At 43.5% G+C, this 13,626-nt stretch overlaps 1 protein-coding gene across 2 annotated transcripts in view; it reads right to left on the bottom strand.

Moving 5' to 3' along the window:
• LOC122543524 (uncharacterized) overlaps positions 1-13,626 on the bottom strand; it is a 94,888-nt gene that overhangs the window by 2,811 nt on the left and 78,451 nt on the right. The window contains exons 1-2 of one of the 2 annotated variants that reach the window (XM_043682309.2): positions 6,576-6,677; positions 1,125-1,214 (exon numbers count right to left, since the gene is read on the bottom strand). The exons of the other annotated variant lie outside the window; for it this stretch is intronic. The gene's annotated coding sequence lies outside the window, so the exon portion shown is untranslated. Of the gene's footprint in view, positions 1-1,124; positions 1,215-6,575; positions 6,678-13,626 lie in introns of those variants that run through there. 2 annotated transcript variants of the gene reach the window in all.

Below are 13,626 nucleotides of genomic sequence, written 5' to 3' on the forward strand. Positions count from 1 at the left end.
GACTAAAATTGACTGGGACACACAAAATCATTAAATCCCTGCAGCGCAGAAAGAGGCCATTTGGCCAATTGAATGCATTGTGTACATGAGTTGGGAGGTCATGTTGCGGCTGTACAGGATACTGTTCAGCTACTTTTGCATTCAATTCTGATCTCCCTGCTATAGGAGAAGAAGGATTTTGTGGAACTTGCGAGGGTGCAGAAAAGATTGATAAGGATGTCGCTTGGATTGGAGGGTTTGAGGTACAAGGAGAGGCTGAATAGAATGGAGCTGTTTTCCCTGGAGCATTGGAGTCTGAGGTTTATAAATTCATGAGCAGCGTGGATAGGGTAAATAGGCAAGGTCTTTTGTTTTGGGCACCTCCAGCCAGGAAAAGAGGGCATAGGTTTAGGGGTGAGGAGGGGAAACACTTAAAAGGGACCTAAGGAGCAACATTTTCACACGTGCTGCGTGAATGAAATGTGCTGCAGAGGAAGTGGCTGGTACAATTATATTCAAAAGGCATCTGGATGGGTATGTGAATAGGGTGGGTTTGGAAGGATATGGGCCAAATGCTGACAAATGGAACTAGATATACATGGGATATCTTGTCAGCTTGGATGTGTTGGTTGGAAAGGTCTATTTCTGTGCTGTATAGACTTATGTCTATTTGATAACAGATGCTTTATTTTTGTTGATGTAGATATTGTTATAAGTCATAGCTGGACACTAATATTTAGATAAGGAACAGAATTCCTCAAGTAGGGCACAATAAGAATCCTTGGAGATTGTACTTCTAGTATACTTCCAAGTGATCAAATATAAAGCACGGGAATCTATTTATTTCTAATTTTGTTTCACTTTTTATGTATTATTCCCTATGATGACTCTCTGTCTGGGCAGTTGACAGACTGGGAGATTGTGGTTTGGGCCTTCATTTATTGAATGTTTTATTGTTTCAGAAGGTGTAAAAGGGGGACAAAACTTCAGCAGAAAACCTGCAGAGCTGAAAACAGACTACATCTTACTCTGTGGGAACAGGGAGATCAACAGAGGACAGAGAAATCAGGACCTGAAATCCGAGCTTACACCAGACCACCATGTTATCAATGCTTTGATTAGCAGTGCCGACCGTCTACCTTTACCTCGCTTCCCAATGGATTTGAATGCCACGTATCCCCTCGATATTCAGGATCGAATCCTTGTCATCCTGAAGCCATGTCTCTGTAAGGAGTCTAAAATCATAATTACTCTTGTCAATGTGCACAGTCAATTCATTCACTTTTGTTACAATGCAGCACACATTCAGTCACAGTTTTTAGTTTCAATTTTAGTGATCTTTTGAATCCAGCATTGATTTTTGGTTTATTGATAGAAAAGGATAAGGAGAATCATTCTCTGAGATTCATTTCACACATTCCCCTACATTGATCACCGTCCTGGATTTGGATTGGCCATGCTAAATTGCCCATACTGTCAATGGATGTACAGGTTGGTGGGTTAGCCAATTGGAAATACTGGGTTATAGTTTCATAGTAATAGAAGCAGGATAGGCCATTTGGCCCATCGAACCTGCTCCACCATTCGTTAAGATAGCGGCTGATCTATCCATCGTCTCAACTCCTGCTACCTGCATTAACCCAACTACTCTGAACTTCCCTACCATACAAAAGCCCATCCAACAGTATCTTGAATGCTGCCTCTACTGCTTCCTTGGGCAGAGAATTCCATAGATTCACTACTCTCTGGGAAAAAAATTGTTCCTCCTCATCTCCGCCCTAAATCTACTCTCCATAATCTTGAGCCCATGTCCCCTCATCTAGTCTCACCCACCAGCAGAAATGACTTGGTATGGTGGGGGATGTGGGCTGGTGGCATGTTCTTTGGAGGGGTCGGTGTGGACTTGATGGGCCAAAGGCTTGCTTCCACACTGTAGGGCTTCTTTAATTTCCTGCAGTTGTGTTTGCTCCAGATCATAGCACCCAGAACTTCCCATCTTCTGCTATTCAAAAGACAGGTCCCACCCTGCCCTCTTGTATGTGTGTTATCTAACTGCTTAATCGTTTCTAGTCAATACAGCCCATACCTCCCGCTGTTGCCAGTAAACTTTACAATGCTGATGAAACAATGCAATGTCTGCAGTAATGAAAATCATAAGTTTTGTACCCCCTATCCTGTGCAAAAGATCTTGGCTATTCACCATATCCACGTCCCTTATAAACTTCTCACAAGGTCACCCCTCAGCTGACGGTCCAGGGAAAACAGTTGCAGCCCATTCAGCCTCTCCTTGCAGAACTCTGGCAACACCCTTGTCAGTCTTTTCCAAACCCTTTCAGAGTTTCATAACATATTTCCTATACCAGGAAGATCAGAGCTGAATGCAATATTCCAACAGTAGCCCAAACCAATGTCCTGTACATCATCAACATGACCTCCCAACTGCATATCCACTGACCAATTGAAAGCAAGCATACTAAACACCTTTTTCACTACCATTTCTACATGTGACTCCACTTTCAAGGAACAATGAACCTGCAGCACAAGGTCTCTTCTTTTCCCAAGCAACACTTCCCATTAACAGTGTAAGACCTGCCCTGGATTGCTTCACTAAAATGCAACACCTCACATTTATCTAAGTTAAACTCCGTCTGCCACTGCTCGGCCATCAGCCCATCAAATCAATTCTAATTTATAGCGAAGTTTCTTTCATCTCTCATTTGCAGAAAGCTGGAAGTTGTCCATCCTACACACTCTTCCCCCCATTCTTACTTTGCTGAACCTAATCCTACTGAAGGGTCTGGTACATGCTGATTAATAGGCCCACGCTCATGGGAGATCTAATTGAAACATGCAGAGTCATGAACGGTATGGGCAGAGTGGTCATTGGGAGGATATTTCCATTGGTAGGAGAGACCAGAGTCAGAGAGATGTACAGCATGGAAACAGACCCTTTGGTCCAACTTTTCCATGCCGACCAGATATCCCAACCCAATCTAGTCCCACCTGCCAACAATCAGCCCATATTCCTCCACACCCTTCCTATTCATATACCCATCCAAATGCCTCTTAAATGTTGTAATTGTACCAGCCTCCACCACTTCCTCTGGCAGCTCATTCCATGCATGTACCATCCTCTGAGTGAAAAAGTTGCCCTGAGGTCCCTTTTATATCTTTCCCCTCTCACCCTAAACCAATGTCCTCTGGTCCTGGACTCCCCGACCCCAGGGGAAAGACTTTGTCGATTTATCCTATCCATGCCCTTCATAATTTTGTAAGCCTCCATAAGATCACCCCTCAGCCTCAGACGCTCCAGGGAAAACAGCCCCAGCCTGTTCAGCCCGTCCTCATAGCTCAAATCCTCCAACCCTGGCAACATCCTTGTAAATCTTTTCTGAACCCTTTCAAGTTTCACAACATCTTTCCAATAGGAAGGAGACCAGAATTGCACGCAATATTCCAACAGTGGCCTAACCAATGTCCCGTACAGCCGCAACATGACATCTCAACTCCTGTACTCAATACTCTAACCAATAAAGGAAAGCATACCAATTGCCTTCTTCACTATCCTATCTACCCACTTTCAAGGAGCTATGAACCTGCACTCCAAGGTTTCTTTGTTCAGCAACACACCCAAGGACCTTACCATTAAGTGTATAAGTCCTGCTAAGATTTGCTTTCCCAAAATGCAGCAACTCACATTTATCCAAATTAAACTCCATCTGCCACTTCTCAGCCCATTGGCCCATCTGGTCAAGATCCTGTTGTAATCTGAGGTAACCTTCTTCACTGTCCACTACACCTCCAATTTTGGTGTCATCAGCAAACTTACTAACTATACCTCTTATGCTTGCATCCAAATCATTTATATAAATGACAAAATGTAAAGGACCCAGCAACAATCATTGTGGCACTCTACTGGTCACAGGCCTCCAGTCTGAAAAACAACCCTCCACCAACACCCCGTCTTCTACTATTGAGCCAGTTCAGTATCCAAATGGTGAGTTCTCCCTGTATTCCGAGAGATCTAACCTTGCTAACCAGTCTCCCGTGGGAACGTCTTACTGAAGTCCATATAGATCACATCCACCGCTCTGCCCTCATCCATCTTCTTTGTTACTTCTTCAAATAAACATGTATTCTCACGCACAAAACCATGTTGACTATCCCTAATCAGTCCTTGCCTTTCCAAATACATGTACATCCTGTCCCTCAAGATTCTCTCCAACAACCGGCCCACCACCGATGTCAGGCTCACTAGTTTATCGTTCCCTGGATTGTCCTTACCACCCTTCTTAAACAGTGTCACCACGTTAGCCAACTTCCAGTCTTCCGGCACCTCATCTGTGCCTATCAATGATACAAATATCTCAGCAAGAGGCCCAGCAATCACTTCCCTATCTTCCCACAGAGCTCTCGGGTATACATGATCAGGTCCTGGGGATTTATCCACCTCTATGCGTTTCAGGACATCCAGCACTTCGTCTTCTGTAATATGGACATTTTGCAAGATGTCACCAGCTATATCTTCCATATCCTTTTCCACAGTAAATACTGATGCAAAATACTCGTTTAGTATCTCCCCCATTTTCTGCAGCTCCATACAAAGGCCGCCTTGCTGATCTTTGAGAGGTCCTATTCTCTCCCTACCCTTTTGTCCTTAATGTATTTGTAAAACCCTTTGGATTCTCCTTAATTCTATTTGCCAAAGTTATTTCATGTCCCATTTTTGCCCTCCTGATGTCCCTCTTAGGTATACTCCTACTGCCTTTATACTCTAAGGATTCACTCGATCCATCCTATGTTTCCTTCTTTTTCTTAACCAAACCCTCAATTTCTTTAGTCATCCAGCATTCCCTATACCTACCAGCCTTTCCCTTCACTCTGAGAGGAATATACTTTCTCTGGATTCTTGTTATCTCATTTCTGAAGGCTTCCCATTTTCCGGCTGTCCCTTTACCTACGAACATCTGCCTCCAATAAGCTTGTGAAAGTTCTTTGCCTAATACCGTCAAAATTGGCCTTTCTCCAATTTAGAACTTCAACTTTTAGATCCAGTCTATCCTTTTCCATCACTATTTTAAATCTAATGGAATTATGGTCGCTGGCCCCAAAGTGCTCCCCCACTGACAACTCAGTCACCTGCAGCGCCTTATTTTCCAGGATCAAGTCAGGTTTTGCATCTTCTCTAGTACGTACATCCACATACTGAATCATTATTTATTAGGACCCAAGTGCACAGCCTCAGAGTAAAGGGAAGTTCTTTTAGAATGGAGATACGGAGAAACTTCTTCAGCCAGAGTGTGGTGAATCTATGGAATTCACTTCCACAGAAGGCTGTGGAGGCCAAGTGACTGAGTTCTTGACTGTCAAGGGATCGAGGGTAATGGGATGAAAGCGGGCGATTGGAGTTGAGAAAATTATCAGCCATGATTGAATGGGGGAGCAGACCCGATGGGCTGAATGGCCTAACTTCTGGTCCTGCGTCTTATGGTCTCTTGCTGTCCTGGACACAGAGTGAGAGAATTGGACGTACGACTGGACCATTTGGTCTTTTAACCCTACACCAGCATTGAACAGATCATAACTGGATATGAATACATGTAGGCAGATAGGCTGAGACTTTTTCCACTGGAGCATAGGAGGTTCAGAGGTGACCGTATAGAGGATTATGAAATCATGAGGGGTATGGATGAGGTTTATGGTAGGTGTCTTTTCCCAAGGGTGGGATTTTCAAGATTCGGGAGCAAAACTTTGAAGGTGAGAGGAGAAAGATTTTAAAAAGACTGAGGGGCACCATTTTCTTTTCTTTGTGTGGGGAATGAACATCCAGAGGAAGTGGTGGATAAACGTTTAAAAGACATTTAGATAAGTACATGAATAGGAAAAGTCCACAGGGATATGGGCCAAACACATGCAGGTGGGACTAGTTTAGTTGGAGAACATAGTCAGCATGGACTAGTTGGACTGAAGGGTCTGTTTCTGTACTGTATGACTAACTGTTCTATACTGGTCTTCAAACTATTGTCTTGTCTTCCCCCATAACCATCCACTTCTTTCTTGTTCAAAAATCAGATGAACTTAGCCTTGGACGTATTCAATGACCCCTAACTGCAGGAAGACATCGCCACTTCTGAACTCATTTCCCCTTGTCTTACAACATTGCCTGTTGCACCTGTCTGACAACTGGCATTCACTGGTGTAGAAGGTCTCCTTGTACATCCATACATGCCCTTTTTATATCCACACATTATGCCTGATGTTGGGCTCCCGCCCGAAATGACGACTCTTCTGCTCCTCGGATGCTGCCTGACCTGCTGTGCTTTTGCAGCGCCACACTTTTCGACTCTGATCTCCTCATTTTCGCCATACCCCAACATATCGCCACTTAAAACATGCGCCTCGGTTCTGCCTTCTCTTTTCACAGCAAAGGCTGTGGCACTGCATTTGCCGGGTTTGCCAATTGAGACACAGGCCTGGACCACGTTTTCCAGAGTCTGTCCCCTCCCTGGATTCCCTTCCGTTCGTACAAGTCAACTAAACCCCAGAACGAAAAAGAAATGCAAAAGGGGGTTAAGAAAAGAGAGTGCTGTACTCACAAATGTTGGACAGAGGAAGGAAGTTGCAGTCTGGGGTAAAGCTCAATCTTCACTCAGAGAGAGAGAGAGAGGAACAGCAGCAGGAGCAGCAGGAACAGCAGCAGCACTGTCAGAAGTCCGTGACCCAACTTCCGCACTCAGGGTGTCTTTGATTGGCAGGAGGAAAAGGCTCCTTCCGGTCGGCCCAGAGGTGCCCATTGGTTCATGACAAGAATGTCGCTGCCGTTTCAGCGGACAGCGACGAGCATGCTCAGATTGTTTGCTGACACTGGTGCACATGCGCAGTATGCTGTGTGGCGGGGTTACTGACAGATTTCAAGCGTCCAAATGCCAGTGGGGGATAAAGAAAGGCTGGAATCAGAATTTTGTTTTTGCCCCTGCGCCTCGATATTTTTTCCCTTTTGCATTTAGTCTGGCTGTTCAACTATGTAGGTGTTTTACCCAGGGTAGGTGTTTAACAAGGAACGTAAGGGGTAATATTTGCACGCACAGGATGGTGGGTGTATGGAATAAACTGCCAGGGGAAGTAGTGGAGGCTGGTATAATGACAAAATTTAAAAAGCATCTAGATGGGTACATGAATAGGAAGGGTTAAGAGAAATATGAGCCAAATGCTGGCAAATAGGACACTCGGTTGATTTAGGATATCTGGTCGTATCCTATAATTCTATTTCTACATAGTTCGAAGCAATTTCACAGGACTAGAAATAGGTCATTCACCCCTCACAGCCTGTACTCAAATGTAGCCTAACTCCACATATTTGAATGCAAGTTTCAGAAAGATGTCTGCAGGATTTTTTTAATTGAACATGCTTTCAGACTTGAATGATGTTTCTGAATATATTATTTGAGCTATTCTCAATTTTACATATCAGCCATTTCTCACACAACCCCTCTCTCCCAAGTAGAGTCATTACCATCCATTCTCTCTCTCTCTTCTGAGAAGGGCTTGATATAGCTGCAATCTCTCTTTCAAGCTTCTCCAGTCCTGTGCACATCGGTACCCAAATCCTGTTGCCATCTGGCCTCATCTGCCAATTGCAGAGAAGAAAGAGAACAAAGAACAAGGAAAATTTACAACCCAGGAACAGGCCCTTTGGTCCTTCAAGCCTGAGCCAATCCAAATCCACTGTCTAAACCTAACATCCAATTCCTCAGGATCTGTATCCTTCTGTTCCCACCTACTCATGCATCTGTCCAGCTGCACCTTAAATGAATCTACCATGCCTGCCTCTACTACCTCTGTTGGAAACACATTCCAGGCACCTACCACCCTCTGGGTAAAGTATTTTCCACATGTATCCACCTCTCACCTTGAAAGCGTGACCTCTCATTACTGAATCCCTCACCCTGGAAAAAAGCTTATCTCTATCCACCCTGTCTATACTCTTCATGATTTTCTAGACCTCAATCAGATGCCCCCCAATCTCCTTTTTTCAAATGAAAACAAACCTCTCTTCATAGCTAGCACCTTCCATCCCAGGCAACACCCTTGTAAACTTTCTCTGCATCCTCTCCAAAGTGTCCATATCCTTTTGGTAATGTGGCGACCAGAACTGTACACAGTATTCTAAATGCGGCTGAACCAAAGTCATGTACAATTTTAACATGACCTGCCAGCTTTTATACACAATACCCCGTCCGAAAAAGGCAAGCATACCATATCCCTTCTTAACCACTCTATCCACCTATGCAGCAATCTTCAGGGTGCAATGGAACTGAACTCCCAGATCTCTCTGCTCAGCAACTTTTCCCAAGGCTCTTCCAGTATAAACAGTATAGTTCACTCTAGAATTAGTCTTCCCAAAATGCATCACCTCACAGTTGCCTGGATTGAACTCCATCTGCCACTTCTCCACCCAACTCTCCACTCTATCTATATTCTCTTGTACTCTTTGACAGTTCTTTATGCTTTCTGCTACTCCACCAATCTTCATGTTATCTGTCATCTTACTGATCAGACCAACAATCCAAAGCCATTCAAGTCGGCAGAGTCATCATCTGCATCTCGAAGTTCCTTATTCAGCAATTTCAGTGCATTTGCTGTTTCATTTGCAATCACTTCAAAGTCATGGGCAAGATCTGATATCTGGTTCAAGGCCATCTCCACTCTCCAGCCAGGTATCAGTCCTCCCACTAATCTAGAGTACCATGAATGATGATGGAAAAAGCTAGTGAGGTCCCTTTACCTTCGGGTTGCTTTGTGTTGAGTTGGCACACTGTGAGAATTAATCCATTGATGTGCTTTCCATTCAAAATCTTCCTTTGGCATGTCATAGTGTAAACTGAAACCTGGAACAAGATATGTCAGCGCATCTTCCTTGCCATTCCCTGGTTAAGTATTCATATGCTGAGTTTCCACATACCCAATAGGTTCCTCTAGGGGTATTTACTGCATCGTCAGTGGAGTATGCAACAAGTCCAGTCAATGGAATAGCAGATTGAGTTAAACAGAAGGTGTTATCGAGAGAACGATTATTCATGTGCAGTACTGTGTGGTGTGGGGGCAACTGTCCATTATTCTGGATGACATTATATAACATTTGTCCTTAGGGAGGTCCCCCATCGGGTGGGCTCCATGTGTATGTTCGACACAACAGTTGAAAATAGGGAGGATATTAACTTGGGAGAGTTTAGGTTTCTCATCACACCGTACACATGACCTGATCTGCTCTTTAGTATATTATTTATTGACACATTTTAATATTCTCATTTCTTTCTACCTTTGTCCATTACAATAGCTATCCTGTCGTTGAAACAAATTACAAGGGTGTTGTCCAACAGCTCGTATCCAGAATTCATTGACTGCTGACAGTGGGTGTGGGGTACAAACTATTTTAGGTGATCCTTTTTCACCTTTAGAAGCTACGTTATGAGCGTAACCCACCAGTTTCTTCAAAACCTTAAAGTACGTCTTCTGATATCCTGGAGGTAGCCGAGGCGTAATCATAGTAGGGGTTACAAGTCCAGTGCTTTGATAGCTAAACCTGGGTTGATGGGTAATATTAGGATTAACTTGATGCCAATATGATGGATAACATTATCGTAACTGGTTACGTTAGGGCAAAATATGATCGCATGATGGCAAGTTGTCCATGATTGACTCTGTCATATTCTGATAAACTATAAGGGCCATACTTTTGTTGTTCCTGGTATTGTACACTCATCCCCTCTGGTGCTTGTCTCATTATCGCAGAGACAATCATTCCATTCTGTGGTAACTCTGTATCTTTCATTTTGATAGTAGTGGGTGTATTGTGTTACATTACAGAAGTTCATGGGAGATGTTTTTGATGTGATATCGCTGACCGTCTCGCTACTCGTAGTGATGATTGATGCTACTGCATTATTAATAGCAGTACTTGAGGATGAGGTTGCAGACAAGACATTAGACTTTTTTTTTCAGACTGTGTTGGAGTGACAATTGGACTGGTTGCATCTGCATTTTCATCCATAATATTATGGGTAACATTGCTTGCCATCGTTCCTCCTAGGATGAGGAAGGTGCATCTGACACTAATTTGCAGTGTCCCTTGGTAGACCTATCTTGGGCTTCCTTTACATTTAATGGCTGTTTCAGTAGTCAATACTTGAAAGGGTCCCTTCCACTGCAGTCCCAACTGCTTCTTATTGAAGTTCTTGATTAAAATGTAGTCTCCAGGTTTGACGTCTTTGGCATCTGTCCTGGAACTCTCCTTTTCTTCTTCTTGGATATAGGCTTCTTTTACTTGTTGATGATAAAACTGGAGAACTTTGATAAGGTAAGGTATGATAAGGTACCGGTGCATCTCTTCTGCCCTGAGGTGTACATTCACAGGGCATGTGGGTGATACCAGTCCTGACCATGGGGTTTTCAAAGAGCAGCCATAAATAATTTCAGCTGCCATGAATCCCATCTTTTTCTGGGTCATTGTTCTCATATTGAGCAATTCCAGAGACAAAACGTGAAGCCAATTAAGTTTTGTCTCTTCCCTGAGTTTGGAGAATTGTCATTTCAGCGTGCTGTTGGCGCGTTCCATAATTCCTGCTGCTTGAGAACGATTCGCACAATGGAATTTTTGATTTATACCAAGGGCTGCACAAAGCTCTTTATTGAGTTCCAAAATGAAATGGGAGCCATTGCCCATCAACAGAGATGATGGCACTCCAAGTCTTGGGATAATCACTTTCATCAATACTTTACAAGTGGTTTCAGCAATACAATTTGTACATGAAAAAGCTTCTATCCATTTACTAAACACATCCACAATAGCTAGACAATATTTATAGCTACAACATCGTAGTATCTCTAAATTCTAACTGTATACAATCAAATGGTGCATGCCTGCAAAGGGGTAATTGCTGGTAAATACCTTTACCTGGGTTGTGTTTTTGACAAAACATACAATTTGCTGCAGCTTTTTGAGAAAAAGATTTGAAAATCTGATTCCACCAGGTATGCAGTAATCTATCCACCATTCCCTCCTTCACAACATGTGTTCGAGTACATACATAATCAACCAAAATAGGCAATAAAGAATTAGGTAAACAAGTTTGACCCTGTGGAATAATCCACAAGTTATTGTAAGTATTTATAGAATAAGCAGCGAGAGGAAGTGGCCAGTACAATGGCATTTAAAGGCACCTGGATGGGTATGTGAATAGGAAGGGTTTAGAGGGAAATGGACCAAATGCTGGTAAATGAAACTAGATTTATATTGGATGTTTTGTCGGCATGGATGTGTTGGACCAAAAAGTCACTTTCTGTGCTGTATGTCTTGATGCCTATTTGATAGCAGATGATTTATTTCTATTGATATAAATATTGTTATAAATCATAGCTGGGTACTAATGTCAAAGTCTTCCTGAGAGCTCCTGTGGGTAAGGGATGACTCTCTACTGGAGTCTACTCAACCTTCGCTGGTTCTTTCTCTGAGATTGTTCAATGCCTGGAATAAAACTCTTACAAGCATTCCATTAAAGGTTTTAGTACATTTATTTAGACATTTACATTTAAATAGAGTATCACAGTTCCAGAGTAACAAAACACTAAATCCTAGTCTAAAGCCTCAGCAGAGTAGCAGTACTGGCACTCACCAACCTAGTGCTCTCTCGGATTACTCCAAAGTGGCACTCAGTGGCACTCAGACGATGGATGAGGACTTGCCATCTGAGGTAGTTTGGGCTGAGGTTAGGAATAGGAAAGGTGAGGTCACCCTGTTAGGAGTCTTTTACAGGCCTCCGAATAGTCCTAGAATCATTGAAGAAAGGATTGGGAAGGTGATTCAGGAGATGAGTGACAGTAATAGGGTGGTTGTTATGGGGGACTTTAACTTTCCTGATATTGATTGGGAAAGCTATAGCTCAAGTTCGTTAGATGGGTCAGTGTTTGTTCAATGTGTGCAGGAGAGTTTCCTGACACAATATGTAGACAGGCCAACAAGAGGTGAGGCCATACTGGATTTGGTTCTGGGTAACGAACCAGGCCAGGTGTTAGAATTAGAGGTAGGTGAGCACTTTGGGGATAGTGACCATAATTCGGTGATTTTTACACTCGTGATGGAGAGGGATAAGTGTGTACTACAGGGCAAGAATTATAGCTGGGGTAAGGGAAATTATGATGCGGTGAGGCATGACTTAGGATGTGTGGCTTGGAAAAGTAGACTCCAAGGCAAGAGTGTAAATGATATGTGGAACTTGTTCAAGGGGCAACTATTGAGTGTCCTTGATAATTATGTACCTGTCAGGCAGGTAGGAAAGGGTCGTGCGAGGGAGCCGTGGTTTAATAAGGAATTGGAATCCCTTGTTAAATGGAAGAGGGCGGCCTATCTCAAGATGAGACGTGAAGGTTCAATTGGGGCGATTGAGAGTTATAGGGTAGCCAGGAAGGACCTGAAGAGAGAGCTAAAAGCAGCAAGGAGGGGACATGAAAGGTCCTTAGTAGATAGGATTAGGGAAAACCCTAAGGCTTTCTATAGGTATGTTAGGAATAAAAGAATGACTAGGGTAGGAATAGGTCCAGTCAAGGATAGTAGGGGGAAGTTGCGTGTGGAGGCGGAAGAGATTGGGGAGACACTGAATGAATACTTTTCTTCAGTATTCACTCAGGAACAGGGCATTGTTGTCGATGAGAATACTGAGGCACAAATAAGTAGAATGGATGGCTTTGAGGTATGTAGAGAAGAGGTGTTGGAAATCCTGGAAAAGGTGAAAATAGATAAGTCCCCTGGGCCTGATGGCATTTATCCTAGGATTCTCTGGGAAGCAAGGGAGGAGATTGCAGAGCCATTGGCCTTGATTTTTATGTCCTCTTTGTCTACAGGAGTAGTCCCAGAAGACTGGAGGATAGCAAATGTGGTTCCCTTGTTCAAAAAGGGGAGTAGGGATAGCCCTAGTAACTATAGGCCGGTGAGTCTCACTTCTGTTGTGGGCAAAGTCTTAGAGAGAATTGTAAGGGATAGGATTTATGCACATCTGGATAGGAATAATGTGATCAAGGATAGTCAGCATGGTTTTGTGAAGGGCAAGTCGTGCCTCACAAACCTTATTGAATTCTTTGAAAAGGTGACGAAGGAGGTTGATGAGGGGAAAGCGGTAGATGTGGTATATATGGATTTTAGTAAGGCGTTTGATAAGGTTCCCCATGGTAGGCTACTGCAGAAAATACGGAGATATGGCATTGAGGGTGAGTTGGAGGTTTGGATTAGGAATTGGCTGGATGGAAGAAGACAGAGGGTAGTAGTTGATGGCAAAGTTTCTTCATGGAGTGCCGTCACTAGCGGTGTTCCGCAAGGATCTGTTTTGGGACCATTGCTGTTTGTCATTTTTATAAATGACCTGGAAGAGGGGTTAGAAGGTTGGGTGAGCAAGTTTGCGGATGACACGAAAGTCGGAGGAGTTGTTGACAGTGAGGAAGCATGTGGCAGGTTACAGCAGGATATAGAGAAGCTGCAGAGCTGGGCAGAAAGGTGGCAGATGGAATTCAATGTAGCTAAGTGCGAGGTGATTCACTTTGGGAAGAATAACAAAAAGATGGGGTACTGGGCTAATGGTCGGATACTTGGTAGTGTGG

This window comes from Chiloscyllium plagiosum, unplaced genomic scaffold, assembly GCF_037043375.1.
Source record: "Chiloscyllium plagiosum isolate Xiang-an unplaced genomic scaffold, Cpla_swu_hap1 HiC_scaffold_27, whole genome shotgun sequence".
NCBI classification, from domain to species: Eukaryota; Metazoa; Chordata; class Chondrichthyes; order Orectolobiformes; family Hemiscylliidae; genus Chiloscyllium; species Chiloscyllium plagiosum.